General features: G+C 40.3%; 1 protein-coding gene and 1 long non-coding RNA gene across 3 annotated transcripts in view; both read left to right on the top strand.

Moving 5' to 3' along the window:
• The window catches only part of kcnh2b (potassium voltage-gated channel, subfamily H (eag-related), member 2b), a 333,294-nt gene that overhangs the window by 125,979 nt on the left and 187,120 nt on the right, over nucleotides 1-20,195 (top strand). The gene's annotated exons all lie outside the window — the stretch shown is intronic.
• On the top strand, nucleotides 10,426-13,880 carry LOC114482185 (uncharacterized). Its single transcript, XR_003676317.1, has 3 exons — nucleotides 10,426-10,535; nucleotides 10,610-10,766; nucleotides 13,830-13,880. It is a non-coding gene; the product is annotated as an uncharacterized LOC114482185 (long non-coding RNA).

The raw sequence follows: 20,195 nt of genomic DNA, 5'->3' as shown, positions 1-20,195 counted from the left end.
GTTCTCCTAATTCTGTTCTCCTGGTCCTGTTCTCCTAATTCTGTTCTCCTGGTCCCGTCCTCCTAGACCTGTTCTCCTGGTCCTGTTCTCCTAGTTCTGTCCTCCTGGTCCTGTTCTCCTAATTCTGTTCTCCTGGTCCTGTCCCCCTGGTCCTGTTCTCCTAATTCTGTTCTCCTGGTCCTGTCCCCCTGGTCCTGTTCTCCTAATTCTGTTCTCCTGGTCCTGTCCTCCTGGTCCTGTTCTCCTAATTCTGTTCTCCTGGTCCTGTTCTCCTAATTCTGTTCTCCTGGTCCCGTCCTCCTAGACCTGTTTTCCTGGTCCTGTCCCCCTGGTCCTGTTCTCTTAATTCTGTTCTCTTGGTCCTGTCGTCCTGGTCCTGTCCTTCTGCAGGTGAACAGACTCAAAGTCCTGTTTAAAGTGTGAAGTCCCACTGAGCTTCTTGTCCTGGAGACTCCACCTTCATCACCTCCATCATCTTCATCACCTCCATCACCTCCATCATCTTCATCATCTCCATCACCTCCATCACCTCCATCACCTCCATCACCTCCATCACCTCCATCATCTCCATCACCTCCATCACCTCCACCATCTTCATCGTCTCCATCACCTCCATCATCTTCATCACCTCCATCACCTCCATCACCTTCATCACCTCCATCACCTCCTCCTCCTCAGCAGCAGGAGATGATGGAGGAAACAGATCGTTCCAGGTGTGATTGAGGTCGATAATGAACGTGGATCCATGGACCAGGCTGTTTATTTATTTTTTTTATTGCAAGTCAAACAATACAAGTAGAAACACAAAACCAGAACAACATACAAAAAAACTGTTTTTGTCATGCAGCGTCTGTTTGTCTTTAGTCTTTTTGTTCCACTTTTAGTTCTTTCTGTGAGTCGTTGGCTGCGTGCGAATAGTCCCTACTATCTCCGTTCCTATCCACTTTTCCATAACCCTGTGGATGATGTCACAAGGTTAAGGAAAGGTGTTAGGGAACATGGCCACGTTTGCTATGACAATCAGTCGCACTTCCATAGGTCACGTAATAATCTGACGGCCGTGGAGGTCAGTGACGTCTGCCGTGGTGAAAAAAACTACACATTTCCAAAAATGTTCTAAAATCGCATTTATAACACTTTCCACTGATATAATCTTCCTTGCCGCCATGATGAATTCATGTTGGGTGTGGGATACATATGTATGTGTATATACGTATATATGCATATGTGTGTATCCATAAAATGAAGAGTCCGTCCTTAAGACTGCTCTACTGTAAAGTGCCTTGAGATACCATTGGTTATGATTTGGCGCTATACAAATAAAGATTGATTGATGATTGATTGATGATTGATTGAAAAAACACAAGCTTTAAAAGTAAATCAAAGAAAAAGAGGTTGCCAGGCTACGAGGAATAAAAGTGAAACTCAAAGAACGTCACATTGAGAATGGTTGCTCACACTCACCTTCCGCTCACAAATATGAATTATGTTGAATAAAACGTAATCTGATCCCTTTTCATTGAACCACAGTGTCTGTTTTATGTCAGTTATAATCTGATAATATGTCTTACATATAATAATATATGGGTTCTAGATTATTTCAAGTTGTTCAAGGCATATTATTGCATTGATACGGTCATTGTGAGTTTCTGTGGGCGCTCAGGTGTGCGTTTCCCTTTAAATGTTGTTGCCGCAAGGAATTGTGGGCCACCATTATCTCATCACCGTTGGTAAAGGGTGCATCAGTGTTTCCTAGGCTAAAGGAGGTTATAAAGGAAACATTGAGCCTCTTTTCCTCAGCTTAAAGAGAACTCAGACGCTCAGCCCCAATTTCTGTCTCGTTTCACGTTGCTTTAACACACGTCTTTGTGTTCCGGGTTTTCCTGCTTGTGGCTCCTCCTCCCAGTGATGTCAGTCATTATCTCCCTCCTGTTTCCACTCAGGTGTTCTCCATTCCTAATCAATCTGACTGTTTGTTTCCCTCCTCGTGTGCTGCTGCCTGCTCCATGTTTTCTATGTGTCTCCTTTGGTTTTTTAGTAGTTTTATAATAAACATGGACTGGTTCTATGAACACTACTCCTGCTGCTGCCTCCATGTGCTTCTACATGTGTTTCCACTACCACATCCACCCAGTGTGACTGTTTCTTTTTGTTTACTTCTTTTTGTAGTTGTTGTCACCTGTAAAATACCGTATTACAAATATGTTTAAAAGAAACTGAAATATTACCCAGAGCATCTAAATGATTGGTTTATGTAAAACAGATGGAGGATTCATGTAAAAAATCAGGAGGAGTTTAATGAAAAAAACTGTGGTTTTCTGATAAAAGAGAGAAAATATGAGGTAAAAATGGTAAAGAACATTAATACATTAGTGCCTATTGTTCTCCATTCTGAATCACTCTGTCTACAAGGCTGAGGAAGTGTTTGATGATGAATAATGATACATCTCATGTTGTTTGAGGACTGAGGTGTGTCTGATTCTCCTCCAGGGTCCCTTTAATGTTTTCAGATGTTTTTAGATGCTTCACTGGTTAATCATGCTTTCACACAGAGCCTCTCTTTACAGGATTAAGGCTGTTTTTAAGGCCCGACGCTCACCTTCAGGCTGCTGCCCAATGGCAGCGCTCCCAGCTGTGACCCCAGAGTGTTGGCTTTAGATGATTGTGAACATCCTCCTCAGTGTAACTCTATCATCTAAAGATCAACCTTCACTGATCCCCACACACATCGCAGTCAGGAGAAAATCACTCTGGAACCATCACGTTAAGGTAAGATCATCTTTTATTGGGTGGAGTGAAATATTTGTTGGAAAGACGGTAAAATAAACGCATGGGGATCAGTAAAGTTTATACAAATTTGCCAAAATATTTAAAGTGTAGAATAAAAAACTTCAAACAAACATAGAATAGTAGCTTTATGTGTAATAAGTGAGTTAAATACTGAATTTGTGACCAAACTTTTATAAGAACTAATAAATGCTGCAAAATGTGCATCATTTTTTAGGAAATATTTACAAAGCATAAATTCACATTTTCTACTATTTTCACTCATGCCAACATTTACATTTAAATGTGTACGTTTTTTATTTCTACTGATCACTGAGGATATTTTAATCAATACATTTAATTAAATTAAACACTTAGTTTAGATATTTGTGAGTATTGAGACCCTGATCCTGTGGATTGTGTTATTCATCAAATAATTCATCCTCGTGCACACACACACACACACACACACGCACTCCTACCATCATTAAGCACGTCATTGGTTCATTTGTGCAGATTGTGGGATAAGGAAATAATGGACATCATCCAAACACTGGCTCTGTGATGTTACCTCACCCATAGGGGCTACATGTTTATTTGTCTAACTAAAAAACTAATGGACTTTGATTTTTACGGAATTATGTAATAAGATTAGGAACAAGGGATTAGATTTTGGGTATTAGCCAGATCGATATTCCAAATCTGGATCACTTTTAAAAATCAATAAATCCCTATCAATCATCATTGGTTATATTTTGAAAACTTGTTTTTAGTTTAATCAGGATCAGATCAGACTAAATGTGTAGGAGCCGCTGTTTTATGACATTTATAGTAATAATTAACTAAAGTTATTACAGGGTCACAAAGTCCGTTTCTTGACCTCAGATCAAATAAATCTGTTTTCACCAGTTCTGTTTACACAAAAAGTGTTTTCTTTTATTGGAAACGCAACAACATTAAACTTAAAGGTGGTTAAAAAAGTAAAAGAAAAAAAAGATTTGTGTGACAGATGGAGATTTTTAATCATTTTATTGTTGATTTAATGTTTTAACAGCTGATTTTAAATGTTTTTTTGTTACTGATTTTTAAACTGTTAAATGTTTTCTGTTGATATTATTAATCATGTGAAATGTTCTATAGAAACACATTTGTCTCGCCTTGAAAAGTTACTTTGAGTGAAATGTTTTCCAGGAATGATCTGCATTTATTATGGATACGCTACTGCTTACTCTGCTCAGTCTGCAAACAGTGACGGGAATGGGGTGAGAGACACACACGCACACACGCACACACACACACACACACACACACACACACACACACACACACACTGTGGGTTCAGTGTGTGTTGATGCAGAGATTAGACTCCAGGACAAAGAATGAGACGCTTAAAAATATAAACAATATAAACTAAAGAAAGGCAAGGCACATTTATTTGTATAGCACATTTCATACACAAGGCAACTCAGTGTGCTTTACGTGATCAAAAAGTGCAACGGACGACAGCTTAAAATCAATAAGAACATTAAAGTCATCAGTAAAAACACAATCAAAGTCATTCTGAAAACTGTCTCTAGACTGAGTGAGTGAACTATTAACGGACGAACAAACACAGCAAACAGTGTGAACAGCCTCTCTTTAAAGCCATGGTTCTCGACCTTTTTTGGGTTTTCCACTTTGAACAGAGGTGAACTTTTAAACAGCTAAAAAGTAACATCATATTTTTTAATAATCCAAACGTAAATTAAACTAATTAAATGTAAAAGTGCAGCAGTCAGTAACGCAGGAAATGTACGGATACATTTACAATTTGTGACAAAAAGCTTCAGAAAACAAAAAAAAAATTTAAAAAAATTAATAAGGAACTTAATAATTAAGTTTACTGTTCCACTCCATGCCAACATAAATCATTGTTTTTACACTTTAGTCCCACGCTACGTTTTCTTCTGGTCCATATCTAATGCAGTCTAATCATTTAATGATCTTTGAATTTGTGACATATTTCAATGTTTTTATTATTACTTTCTTTGTTTAGTGTTAATGATCTTTATTTTTGATGAAGAAAGGTTTTTAGGAAGATTGGCATTACTATGAAAATGTCCTCCTGTTTGTCACGCCCCACACGTTGAGAAGCACTGCCTTAAATAAACCTAGGCAGGTAATGTCCAATCAGAAGCTTCTTAAATAACTGAGAACATTCAAGATGACATAAAGAAACCCAGACCAACAAATGGACTGAACTACAGACTAAACACACACACACACACACATATAGATGATCGGCTGACGGAAGGGAAGATGAATCAGTTTTATTTTGAAAATCCTCCCTGTCTGTAAGGAGTGAACCGAAGCATGTGAGGACATGAGGAAACTATTTAAATGAACAGTTACTGGAGGAAACACACACACACTGCAGGAGGAAGTGCAATTCCCTCCTTTTAATAGAAATAGATGTCTTGTTGTGAGTTGTTTGTGATGTTAAAGTGTTGATTCTGATGAATGTTTGATGGAAACCTTCATAAACACTGAGTCCTTGTGTGAACATGTGTTTGTTCCCGTGCAGACACTGGTGTGAGCATGTTATAAATGTGTGAACATGTAAACGTGTAGACGTGTAAACATGTGTTCTGGTTCCCATGCAGACACTGGTGTGAGCATGTGCTCCAGCAGTCTGTGCAGCACTTCCTGTCTCCTCGTCTCCAGCTGGAGGTGAGCTGTTCTGAGGTTTATCAGTACGATACTCAGGGCTGGAGGCTGGACGTGGACAGGATGAGGGTCATACATGGAGGAGACGACGCTATCGCTACATACTACAAACTACAAGGACCATCAGCCACCTGCTTCCTCTACAAGTGCGTACATGTTCTCTGTGAGAAGATGAACGCTCAGAGGAACATTAACATATTCACTGTTTCTACAAACCTTTAGTAAATGTGTCCCAACAGTACACATAGTCGTGAAGTTACCAACATGTCCATCACTAACCTGTCCCAAACTCTGGTGTGTCTTTGTTTCTCTCTCAGACCTCCACAGATGGAGAACCAGGTGGTGAACAGGACAGTGAAGAGCTGCTGTGAGGGGTGGGCGGGGCCTCACTGCACTGAAGGTGGGAACTGGCCCTCTGACCTCTGACCCTGTGATCTCTGACCGTGCCTGTCACACATGCTCTATGTTCTCTCTGTGGTTCCTCTCTGTAGGTGTAGGTGCTCGTGGTCAGTGCTTCTCCACGTGGAGCTGTGAGGACTTTCCTGGAGTCCAGAACATGTCGTTGATGTCCGTGGAGGAGTGCTGCAGCAGAGTGTGGGCTCTCAGCTGGAGGAACATCTCAGACCAGACATGTCTGCTCTGCAGCTCCTCTCTGCTCTCAGGTCAGAGTTCACCTTCTGAAGGTCTCCAACCATATATCCATCATCTCCTTGTTCTCCTTCTCTGAGTGTCTCCAACCATATCTCCATCATCTCCTTGTTCTCCTTCAGACTCCCAGTCGTCTCCTCTGGTACGCGGTGTCCTATTGCGTCAGAGCTCCACCCCCTGCATGTCTTGGGGCGGAGCTCACTACCGTACCTTCGACAGACGCCATTTTAACTTCCAGGGCAGCTGTACGTACGTCCTGTCCTCGTCTGCTGATGGAACCTGGGTGGTCTACGTCAGCACGGAGTGTGAGGGGGGCGGAGCCTGTTCTAAGGTACCACCTCAGTGATGTAACATCTATAACTGCTGTTGTATATATGTAACAAATGTTACAAATATAACATATGTTACATCTATAACAGCTGTATAATCTATAACATATGTAACATCTATAACATCGATAACATCTGTTACATCTGTATAATCTATAACATATTTTACATCTATGACATCTGTGTAATCTATAACATCTGCTACATCTGTATAGTCTATAACATCTCTATAATCTATAACATCTGTAACATCTATATAATCTAAAACATCTGTAACATATATAACATCTGTAACATCTATAATATCTGTAACATTTATAACTGCTGTTGTATATCTGTAACATCTATAACATCTGTATGATCTATAACATCTGTAACATCTGTAACATATATAACATCTGTAACATCTATAACATCTGTAACATATGTAACATCTATATTATAACATCTGTAATATCTGTAACGTCTGTAACTGCTGAGTCATTCTTACATCTATAACTGCTGTTGTATATATGTAACAAATGTTACAAATATAACATATGTTACATCTATAACATCTGTAACATCTTTAACATCTGTAAAATCTGTAACATCTATATAATCTATAACATCTGTAACATCTATAACATATGTAACATATGTAACATATATAACATATGTAACATATATAACATATGTAACATATATAACATATGTAACATCTATATTATAACATCTGTAATATCTGTAAGGTCTGTAACTGCTGAGTCATTCTTACCATCTCCTCTGTTTCCAGGTTCTCAGGATGATGTTGGGTCTGGATCTAGTTTTACTTCATCAGAGGAGCGTAACACTCAACAAGTCTGTGGTTCCTAAAGGAGAACCTCTGTTTCAGAACGGTAAAGATTCCACACTTACAACATCTTCCACTGTTTTCAGCTCCTCACACTTGTTAAAAATCAAAGGTAGAAAGTAATTCTAGTCACATTTACATGATTGCTAAAATACCACTGAATGGTTCACAATGTCTATGTGTGTTAGTTTATTCATACATACTCATTAGGATGCTCAATTATGGAAAGCAGTTTGAGCATAAATATGATGTCATTTACTAGTGCTCAGTTGAGGTTTACTAGTGCACCAGTAGACTGTAGTAGTGAAGCTAAAGGTGCCACTAGTTAGCATCATATGCTAATTAGGGGGCAGGGAAAGTACATTCAGGCTTGCCATTGGCTTCAGAAAATATTGCAACCAATCAGAGAGCTGGATTTGGTTTTAATCCCTCCTACTTAATTTACATTAGGTCTACCAGTACTACTAGTGAGAGACTTTGACTGTACTAGTAGTACTAGTACAGCCGAAAGAGTAGAAATACATTATTAGTAAAAATGTAAAACTTTAGTAGTACTACTAGTGACACTAAATTGCATAATAGTAGATGATTTTGCTTCGTAAAGTTTACTCACGCACTAGTGCACCAAAACCTTTACTAGTAAAATAGTTGTTGTTTATTAATACTACTAGCACACTCAAAATATTTTACTAGGAGTACTAGCACTACTTCTTTTTCTTTCTTGGTTATTGGTGAATGTAACTGATTACAAGTACTCATGTTACTGCAATTGAGTTGCTTTTATGGCTACTTGTTCTTTTTTGAGTATATTTCTAAATCAGTAATTTTATTTGTACTTAAGTACGTTTTAAAAGAAGTAAAGTAATTTGTTACATTTCTACACCCAACTGTTACTGACTAAATTATAATTTTTTGTGAATTTTTTTTTCATGATCTCTTCTTAAAGGGGACATATCATGCTAAATCCACTTTTTTAGCCCTTAAATGCATTTTGTTGTATATTTAGAGTGTTTAGAAGTACAGAAAAGTTCAAATTAGTCTCTTCAGGTGCTCCGTTGATATCTTTATATTCTGTTTTGCTCATATTTTTCAATCTGTTTAGATTTTTCGATTCTCTATTACGTTTTTTGAACTACTACATCACAGTATTTGCAGCGGAACTGCCAAATTAGTACATCAACTCCAGGTCCAACACTTCGAGCAATCCGCCATTTTTATTTCTCGCTTTTATTTTGTAGTCCAAGCTCCAGGATGCAGAAGTTACGAGAGGATAAGTCAAAATGTTCAGTTGTTGGATGTAGTAACCCACACGCTTCATTACACCGTCTCCCAGCATCAGAACCTTTTCAAAGTGCCTGGTTGAGTTTTATTTTTCACGGAAATGTACCCACATCTGTGGGTAAGGTCATTTTTGTGTGTGTGAAGCACTTCAAGGATGACTGCTTCATCAACCTCCACCAGTATAAAGAAGGATTTGCTGAAAGACTTTGTCTGATTGAGGGTTCAATTCCTTCTATCTTTGGAGACGATGAACAGAGCACTTTGGTAAGCTGTAAATAACGCTAAAAAGTGTGATGATAAGACGTCCCTGTCATTGTTTTGTTAGCATTAGCAGTTGCACCGTCTTCATATGTTAGCGCTGTGTGCTCGTTTTAGATCCTTGATGATATGGCCTACGTGATTTAATTTAAGTCTAAAGTTTTCATTAGTCATTTCATTTTGCTGTTTTTGTCTTTGAAAAGACTGTATTAAAATGCATTTTGTGAAGTTAGCTTGGCGCTAGCGTTAGTTCGGTGCTTGTGTTAGCTCACTTGTTAGGGTTCTGCAGGTTCATCATCATCATTTTCATCTCGCTCCGCCGGGTCCGACTCTGGCTTGAACATGTAAGGCTGGATGGACAAGTATTCCGTTGTTGACATTTTGTAAATAACTTGTGAATAAACATTTTCTGCGCCGCTAGACAATCGTATGTCTTTTATCAAACTACAAAAATGGCTGAACAGGGTGGATGATGTCATAGTGATGCTGACGTCACGGTGTCCTTCCTCTCTCCTCCACCAGGGGTCAGTATCCTGTGGCTGGGGGACTTTGTGTTCGTAGAGAGCAGACTGGGGGTCAGACTAAAGTGGGACATGTCTAACACTGTGTACCTGACAGTGACTGCAGAGCACTATACAGCCACTAGAGGGCTCTGTGGAGTCTACAACAATGACCCTGATGGTAGGAATATCTTTCTTTAATAACACACTTTTTAATCTGGATTAACAATTTAATAACACACTTTTAATCTGGATTAATTATTTATTAACAAACACACTTTGTATCTTTTACAGATGATTTCACCACAGTGAGTGGCTCTGTGTCTCAATACGCTGCCAGTTTTGGAAACTCCTGGAAAGTTCCTGACCAGCACAATCCAGTAATTCACACTTTAAAGTCCTTTTTCAACACGAATGAAGGTTCTCAGGTCAAATATCTAATTATTTGTTATTCTGTTTCTTTATTTACTTTTTAAAATGTTTCATCCTCTAATGGAAGAGACTTCAGGTAGAAGTCGGCTTCCCATGAAGCATGTGTACGTCATTCCAACCAAAACATATTTAAACCCAAAGGAAACAGAATGTATTGATATCAAGAATTTAACTCTGAAAAAATATTATATGAGTGTCGAACCAGAACTACAGTATATTACAATTTATACAATTTATGCTTAAAATCAATGCAAAAAAAAATTGTGCAATGCAAAAAACCAAGAAGTTTGAGCAGGTGAATTCACTTCCTGTCTCGCCCTGGACACGCCCACATTTTACCATAAATGGTCAAAGGAGCTCATGACTGGTTTAGCATCCTAACGTGCTGCTGACCAAAGGGATTCTAGCTCCATTAGGACAGGAGGACAAGGGAAATTAATTTCAGAATAAAATAGAGCTGCTTGTGAGCGATTTGGCCAGAAAAATGATTTTATATATTTAGTCATCATAGATGTGACAACAATGATCAATAAGAAGTAAGTCAGTGACAGCAGTCGTTAGTGCTGTAAATAATGTGAGTTAAATGTGGCGGAAAGAAAAACTGATGTGATCTATAAAAGTGTGTGTGTGTGTGTGTGTGTGTGTGTGCGTGTGTAGGACTGCATGGACGCAGCAGAGCTCGGTCATCCCTGTGACGTCTCTGGAGCTCTGCCTCTGCGTGTGGAAGCAGAGTCAGCGTGTCACCGTTTGCTGGCCACGCCCTTCACACAGTGTCACTCCCGGGTCAGTTCTTGATCACGTGACCTCATGGTCACATGGCCTCTCTCTAACCACAGTGTGTGTTGTGTCCTGTTCAGGTGGACCCTGGGGTCTACATGGACACATGTCTCTACCTCTACTGCAGTCTGTCCTCACAGCACAGGACAAACGCTGTGTGTGACACACTCTCCACCTACGCCAGAGAGTGTTCTCAACATCAGGTCATCATTAGGTGGAGGACAGATTCTATGTGTGGTAAAATAAATCATTTTGATTATATAGGCTTGATCAATGGTTGGGTAGGAACTTGCATGTTCTCCCTTAGTCCATGAGCCCAGACCCCAAATTTGGGATATCAGTACCACCTAGGGTGACTAATACCCTTTGGTATTTGTAACTTGCTATATGTCTGTAGTTCATGTTTTGATGTGATAGTCCTTACAGACTGAGAGTTTAATAAAGGTTATCACTTATTCAATAGTTATAACCTATGGAAAATGCCCCAAAATCAGAAATGGCAAATTTGCAGCAGGAATGTCAAAACTAACAAATCAATGCAGTTATAGTCACAATGTTGAATTCAAGCCATGCAAATAAAATACTTGAGCATAGTTTGTTATTCTGCTCATTTTCATGGGTTATTGTACATACAGTAATACCACACAGTTTGGACTCAATACTAAACATTAAGTTTGACCTGTTCACTAAAAATAACTATAGCATGTCACACTGCCGCTATAAAGACACCCATCCACAGTATTTAGCATGATTGTAAACCCTTGAAAGTGTAACTTTATGTAGGAACAAATAGTCTGTAATATTATTTGGCCTACCATAGACCTGTCCATAAAGTTATGACAAGTTACTGCAGATTATCTGTATCAGACTGAGTCTGAAAGTTCCTCGCTGGCCTGGTTCTTACATGTTTGTAATGTGCACATGCCCGTGCTCTTCAGGCTATTGTTGAGGCTAAGCCGGCGAAGCAGGGATGACCTCCGGCGGGCTGGGCAACGAGGGCTAAGGCGAGATCATTCTGTTACGATTCGGTGTTGGTGTGGACCCAAATGCAGAGAGAGAAGGAGGAAGGATCGAAGCATAGCATTCCTGGAACCAGTCCATGTTTTGTTTTCAAAAAAAAAACACAAAACAAAACTTAAATCCAAAAGGGGAGCAGGAACAGGGAGCAAGACCAGGCACAGCAGGACATGAGGCGGGAGACAACAAACCTGACATCATCACACAATAATCCCGCAGTCATACTGTGTCCAAGCACTCAGTTAAATAGTGAGGGAAGCTTAATTGGGAATGGCCCACACCTGGGTGAAAACATGAGGAAGCTAATCAGGCACCAACCAAGCACACAGACATCACCGGGGGGTGGAGCCACAAGTAGGAATACCTGAAACACAGACAAGAGTTAAACATGACTAGACTCAAAACCAAATAAACAAAGACACAGAATAACTAAAAGAGAACCTTTAGGCTAAATAATTAACAGTTTCTGAACCAGGCTCATCTCATCAATGATGGTTGCTGATGGTTCTGGGATCATCTCTTCTGGATAAACAATTTTCTCCAAATGTCTTGCTAGGGTGGCCTGGTTGGTCTGGTAGAGAGAAACATCACCATTGGTAGGTGTCCAACACATCACTCATATGTAGCTTTCTGCAACAAGGATCATCTGATCTAATAGGTTCCTGTCAGCCTTTAGGACTACCTCCTTGGCATTGCTTTGGCTGTGTGGCTACTTACTGATGTCAGAGAATGTTTTCAGTTTTTTCTTTGTCATTGTGTCATGGAACTGTGCAGATGGTCTATCTACTTACATGATTTGATTTCCCTCCTCTTATATCCTGTAGGCATTGAGATGGTATTTGGCCATTCCTGGTGGTGGTGCAGTCACAGTGGACCAGTGACGTGCCGTCAGGGTAGGCAAGGTAGGCAGTGCCTACCCAAGGGTGAATTGATATTTTGATTATTTAATTATAATTATTTATTTTTTTCTAATTATAAATTATTATTTTTTCCATTTCCAATAGCCTACAGTACCTATAAGTTTGAAAGTGTCCGCATTTTGTGTGTTTCATAGCCCAAATTACTAAACAGCGCTATTTCCTGGAACAGCTGCACAGTCTTTCTTTTTTTTTCGCTCCGCTGTAAGGCAGAGGGAGGCCACGTCGCTCTTCTGCCTCCGTTCTCATTGCGTGATTTTACGTGTTTGCGCATGCGCAGTCAGGTCCCCAATGTGACATCAATTTACGCGTAAAGGCAGCGTAGAGATCTACCTTTGCACTTAACTGCGCTTTGCTAAATGCTATACGTAAGTTCACAGCACATTAGTGAATAGATGACACGTGATTGCTGCTGCTACGTTCTCTAGCTAGTGGGCGGGATAACGCTACAGTCAGGATGACAGCGCTAGAGATGATAGAGAAACTTTGTTTTGAGGGAAAACAACAGCTTTTAAAAGATGGAGACCAACACCTAAGTTACCAGAGCTTCAGCAAAGGTAAGGTCAGAACATGTTTCATACTTTTCACAGTGAATGGTACAAAAGGAAGGACTGGCTTTGTGGATGCTCCTCACTGAGGCTGTTCTAAGTTGTCATTTTCTCTGTGTTTCTGTGTTTCCAACACAAACAACAGATGTGCTGCCGTGTCATGAGATATATCTTGTTAGAGAGTATGGAGGCTATATTAAATAATTCTTTATGTTTCTTTAATGGTGTTTATGATGTTGATTTTGTTAGATGGCTAAACACTTGTTCATGTGGATCTTATTGGGTTTTTTCTTTCTTATTATGAATTTTATATTTTAATAAGCGCATTAAGATGACTTTGTTGGAAATTGCTTTATACAAATAAAATTGATTTGAATTGAATTAACACTTGACAGCAGAAACAAATGAAATTGTCATTGGTGGTCTCGATTTGCAACGTGCCTACCCAACCCTAGTGGTCATGGCACATCACTGCAGTGGACAAACTGATAAGTTGTCCTTGGTCAGGCTTAAAGGGATTCAACCAATTGGTCTCAATCAGCTGAACAAGGAGCTGATATCAGCCTCATCTCTTCTGATCCTAGGCAACTGTAGGTCTGGATGGATGAAGTCAGAGTGAAGTCAAAGTGTGAAACATCCTAATGTACTTATATTGATCCCATAAACATTTTAGTACCACTCATGTTTGGTCACCTCAGCTGGTACTGATACCTGGTCTGGTCCATGGACTACGTTATGTTTACATCCCTGAGAAGAATGTGACAGGTTAGATAAATGTAGTGTAACTATGGTTAATATACATGCTTGTCTTTCTCCAGCTCGTCTCTGTCCCAGAGGTCAGGTGTTCTCAGACTGCGTGTCATCCTGCCCCCCCACATGTTCCTCTCTTCAGCCCTCCATGGGGGGTCAGTGCAGAGAGGAGTGTGTGGGGGGCTGTGAGTGTCCTCCTGGTCTCTACCTGCACCATGGACGCTGTCTGACCAGAGACCACTGTCCCTGTTTTCATCGCAGACTCACCTACCAATCAGGAGACAGGATTCAACAGAGATGCAACACCTGGTGAGCAGACCCTTCATGGTCCTCCTGGTGTGGTTCACTCCTCCCTCATTATTGTATCTTTAAAACCAGTGAGTGCAGAGCAGGGCAATGGGAGTGTACCAAGGAGAAGTGTACAGCCCACTGCAGCCTGATGGGGGCCCTGCAGGTCACCACCTTTGACCAGAAGAAGTATTCACTACAAGGAGGAGAATGTTCCTTTAACACCGTGGAGGTGAGAAACCTCTGGTCCATGTATCTGGTCTGTGTCTCTGGTCCATGTCACTGGTTTATGTATTTGGTATATGTCTTTGGTGTTTGTCTCTGGTCCATGTTTCTGGTCAATGTCTCTGGTCCATGTATTTATTCCATGTCTCTGGTCTGTGTCTCTGGTCCATGTTTCTGGTCAATGTCTCTGGTCCATGTATTTATTCCATGTCTCTGGTCCATGTCTCTGGTTTATGTATCAGGTCCATGTCTTTATTCCATGTATCTGGTCTCTGTCTCTGGTTCATGTCTCTGGTCCATATCTTTAGTCCATGTCACTGGTCCATATCTCTATTTTATGTCTCTGGTGTATGTCTCTGGTCCATGTCTCTGGTCTATGTCTTTATTCCATGTATCTGGTCTGTGTCTCTGGTCCATGTCTCTGGTTAATGTACTGTATCTGGTCCATGTCTCTGGTCTCTATCTCTGGTCCATTTTCTGGTCCATGTCTTTATTACATGTCTGGTCTGTGTCTCTTGTCCATGTCTTTAGTTCATGTTTCTGGTTTATGTCTCTGGTTTATGTATCTGTTTTATGTATCTGGTCTCTGGTTCATGTCTCTGGTCCGTGCCTCTGGTCCGTGTCCTTGGCCCCTGTCTCTGTTCCATGTCTCTGGTCCATATCTTTAGTCCATGTCTCTAATTCATGTCTTTGGTTTAGGACTATGTTGATAAGAAGCTGGTGGTCAATGTGCGGTTGGGGGCGTGTCCATCAGGAGGAGGAGGTGGTCATTGTCTAAGGGAGATATCTATCACTGTTCTACACACCACCATCACCATCACTGATACTGGTGAGTTTATCAGAGAACAAACTACTGCTAATGTACAGGGTCATAGTCTATTACTGCAGGAAACAGGGAATGTAAATAAAGGCAGAGAAGAGATGTAACCCAGTCAAGCTCATGGGCAGTTACAGATTAGATCTGAACCTCTGATCTTTCTGATCCACCACTGTCCTCATTGTGTAATGGTCTAGTTAGTAGGGCACTATTTACCTTCATTCCCTGAATATTCTTATTAGTTCCTCAAAGTCATGGACAACCAGCTAACCTCAATTACTCCTTCGAATCAATCAATCAGAACTCTATCAACTACCATTCAGAGACACTTCACAGTATTTGTACCTGATGGAGTACTGAGCCCTGTTACTAAACCTGGAATGTAATGTCCTGTAACAAGATATCACAATATTAAGACGTCTAAAGATGCATCGTCAAAGGTATGAGTGGTATCGTAAGGGGAGGTCTGATTTAAATATTTTATATTGCTATGAAGTTGTAAAAGTCATACTCAGAGTATTTATGTCGACAGTTAAAGTTTTAATGTTCACATTTAAATTAAAATGTCTTGCTTTGCTTTGCCTGGATGTGGATAATCTAACCTGATCACCTATCTGTGCCTAGCCTGACTATCTTTATATCAAAGTTTGAAAACCTGAAAACACAGATGTTGAAGGAGAATCTAGGGATAGGTAGTGATGAAGTTCTTTGTTTCATCTTCCATTAGTTGTTCAGGTTTAGCCTGTTTGTTCTAATTCAATCAAACCCTAGAGATGAACACACAGCACCGCTGTTAAAGTCAGAATCCAGAGCGTCCAGTCTGATCCATGTGCTACAGTTCTGTGGAAGGTCATGTGATTATGTACCCTTGGTCATGTGATGGCAGGTTCTGTGACCCTTAATAATCGGAGGGAGGCACTTCCCATCTTGACCCCTGACCTGGTGGTCCTCAGAGCCTCCTCCTCCTTCCTCCTGGTCCAGACCTTTGGAGCCCAGCTGTTCTGGTTCCTCCAGGGACCGCTGGTCATCATTAGTCTACAAGCAGGCTTTGCACATAAGGTCAACTACGCACACATGCTATAAAACACGTGTTTATGTTCATCAACACAGGATCTTTTACATCCCACATCATAGAAATCAGTTGGTTGTTGTAGCTACAAGACTTTTCTTATCATCGCTGTTTAGTTATTAGTCTAAATGTTTTATTAATTAACAGTTGTGGTCCATACCAGCTGTAATGAAGAGTCTGATTCAGTTATAATGTCTACTTCCTGTGGTGTTAAAGGTTCGTGGTCTGTGTGGAACGCTAACCTGGAGCCAACACGATGACTTCACCACCCCACAAGGAGACGTGGAGAGCAGTGTGTCCTCCTTTGCTGGAAAGTTCCAAACAGAACCATGCACCCTGCCCCACGGGCCAGTTCCTGACCCCTGTACAACCTTCAGTCAGAGAAAAGGCCACGCCCACCTGGTGTGTGGTGTCCTGCACAGCCCAGTGTTTCAGGTCAGAGTGGGTGGAGTCAGAAAGACTTTCAGGACTTTCTGTCCTTCACTGATTCTTCTTCTGTGGTTCTGTAGGCATGTCATGACGTGGTGGAGAGGGAACCTTACGTCCGCGTGTGTGTGTCGGAGGTTTGTGGCTGTGCTACACACACAGACTGTCACTGTACTGTCATCACAGCCTACGCCAGACTCTGTGCTCAGGAGGGGGTCCCAGTGTCTTGGAGGAACCACACCTTCTGCCGTATGTTGGTGAACTTTTAGATTGCTTGATGAATCAGCTCTGAATGTTCTCACCTGGTGTGAAACCTTTTTAAATTACACAATCAACAGCTCAAATCCCCAAAACACACATTCTCTACACAATTATGACGATCAAGCCAGAGTTTGTAAACCTATGAGCATAAGTGTCTGAATCTGAATGGTCATCACAGAGCCACTCATTGTTTAGTTGTATCTGTAGGTTTGAACCAAGCCTGGATCTCAGGTCCTGAACAGACTCATTAATCAGCCCGTCACATGTTAAAATGAGGCACAAGTTCAGAGCCATGTTAAAGATATCCTCCACTGTTTTTACAAATGTGTCCTAAAATCTTCTAAATGTCCTTATTAGTAGATCTATATCTAACAAAACACATTTTTATGCACCATATTCATTTTATTACCTTTTACAAATGGGACTACTTTACAGTTTTAGAGCCTGTGTTCTGCAGCCCATTTTTTTCTATTTGAGTTGAGCATTCAGACTGCCTTTTAGATCATTTAACAGCTTTGTAGATCATTTTGTAGCTTTTTAGATCATTTAGCAGCTTTTAAAATCATTTAACAGCTTTGTATATAATTTAACAGCTTTTTAGATCATTTAACAGCTTTTTATATTATTTTGTAGCTTTTTAGATCAAAAAGACAACTTGTGCTGCTTTTGATTGCGTGGTAGTCCCAAAGCGTGTCAGCACACTGTTTAAGAGAGAGTAAAGATTCCTTTGGAGAGCTCTTCTTCTCTGCTTCATTGTCTACTACCAACCCTCAGAGTTGGAACTGTCACCCCCTGTTTTTTCCTCTTTCTGTAAACAAAAGAGGTTTTCATTGACATCTTTAACTTTTCCTGTTTTTTTAGAACAACCAAAAGCAGTGCAAGTTGGCATTTTTACTGAAAAAGCTTCTAAATGATCTAAAAAACTGTTAAATGATCTATAAATCAGGCTGAATGCTTCACTTCAATAGAAAACAATGGGATGTTTACAGGCAGTGGGGCCGTGTGACATCATCAATCACGTAATTTCAAGATGGAGGCTCTAAAACTGTAAAGTAGTCCCATTTTTAAAAGGAAATTAAATGAATATGGTGCATAATAATGTGTTTCGTTAGACATAAATCTACTAATAAAGACATTTAGAAGATTTTAGGCCTGATTTATAAAAATAGTGGAAGATCCTTTTAAGTCTTAGTGTTAACAGCACAGATTCTCGATGCTGACATCTCACTTGACTCTAAACCTGAGAGGCTGTAACTCATGACCTGCCAATACATGATAGTGTTCCATACAGCAATCTCTGGCCACGATGGACATTTAAATCACTGTTTAATAGACCCTTTGATTGTTTGTAAACATTGTGATGTATTTTTTTGGGCGGGGCTTAGCCTGGAGGCAAACCTCCATAGCCTCTTTACTTACATCGATGTCAATGGTGCATGTACGATTTAACTAACCCTAAATTTTCAACCAATTTTCAAATGGCAATTTCAACATGCTCTATCATCCTAAGTCATACATGCGTATAATAAGGTTTGTAATAAGGCAAACCGTTTGTAAATCATCGAGTTAAAGGTACTTTTGTTTAAGCTGATCACTCACCTTCCAACAGCTACCTTAGAGCGCGTCAGAATGTCAGTTGTCTGAGGTAAGATGGCCGCCATTGAGCTACGCTGGCAAATCCCGCTTGCGTCATCTGGTGTTTATATATATCTACGCTTTCGCCAGCGGCGTTTCCTGTTTTTTGTCACTCATGACCTGAGCCATTAAGGGTTCTGTTGATTGTTTTAAACTGCAGGCACAAACTAATCAATTTATATATACATTTTTAATGAATGACCTCTCACAGCACGGTGGATAAAAATCACTATATAATCTTTAAAAAACACACATAGATAGATGTGTGCAAACATGCTCTGAGCATGAAACTATGAATCTTGACAGGAATTAATGAATGAAAGTGATTGAAGGTCACTGCCTCACTCTGTGGAGATGATTGGTTGAAACCCAGTGTAGATATCTAATGATTGATAGATCCTTTTGGTTCTGCAGCGCTCCAGTGCTCTGGAGGTCAGGTGTACCAGGAGTGTGGGCGTGTGTGTGGGGTCTCCTGCTCTGACCTCCAGCTGGAGTGGACATGTGATAATGGAGAAGGTCACAGAACGTGTGTTCCTGGATGTCAGTGTCCATCTGGACTGGTTGTGGACCACCAGGGTCAGTGTGTGCCAGCTGACCTCTGCCCCTGTGTGCACGGAGAGAACATCTACCCTCATGGATCTGTGGTTCAGAACAACTGCAACACATGGTACGTTCTTCACGTACACACATCATTTATTCCAGTGGTTCTCAAACTTTTTTGGCTCAAGTACCCCCTTATTCTTATTTCTGAATCCAAGTATCCCCTTTGTCCGACTACAACATTTCAACATGTTTTATGTGTTGTTTGTATCATTTAAAATTTTCTCTCTCAGTGTGTGTGTTTTTGATGTCGTTTGGTAGTTTTTGATGTCATTTTGCATATTTCTCTGTTTTTTGTGTATTTTGTAGTGATCTTGTGTATTTTTCTTTCATTTCGTGTCTTTGTTGTCGTTTTGTGTGTTGCTGGTAAGCTAGTAAGTGTTTTTCTCTCTTAGTGTGTGTGTTTTTGGTGTCATTTTGTGTATTTTGTTGTTGTTTGTCTGTTCTTTCTATTATTCAGTTAATTTTTCTCTTATTTAGTGTATTTTTATTGTCGTTTTGTGAGTTGCTGGTAATATTTAGTATGATTATAATTTTTAACAAAAAAATCAAACATTATAAAACCCCATATTTTTAATGATTTAATTTGTTAATTTTCCTCTCTCTCTCTCATGTACCCCCTGTAGTGCTATCGCGTACCCCCATTTAGGATAGACTGATCTATACTAACATGGACATAGTAGAGCTTCTGTTTCAGAGATGAACACATGAATGTTTCTAAAGCTGTGGTGTGAGAGCTCTGATGAAATCACTCTATGGTCCTGTTCCTTCTCCAGGATAGGTTGATTTCATTGCATTTCTTCACCACACGTTCTCCATCCTCCTCTTCAGCTGCTCTCAGTGATGAAGATCAGACATCTGAAGAAGTTTTTGATCTTCTATGCTAAGTACTAATGTCCTCCTCCGTCCTCAGTGTTTGTCAGAGAGGTCTGATGAACTGTACCCAGCAGCTCTGTGAGGAGGTCAACATGTGTCCCAGATCTCTGGTCTTCTCTCCACGTTCCTGTCTCCAGACCTGCTCCACATTAGATGTTCCTGGTCAGCACCAGAACTCCACCTGTAGAGAGCCTCTGTCTGGGTGTGTGTGTCCTCAGGGGAGCGTCCTCCTAGTGA

This window comes from Gouania willdenowi, chromosome 20, assembly GCF_900634775.1.
Source record: "Gouania willdenowi chromosome 20, fGouWil2.1, whole genome shotgun sequence".
NCBI classification, from domain to species: domain Eukaryota; kingdom Metazoa; phylum Chordata; class Actinopteri; order Blenniiformes; family Gobiesocidae; genus Gouania; species Gouania willdenowi.
This window is presented reverse-complemented; position numbering and strand designations above follow the sequence as displayed.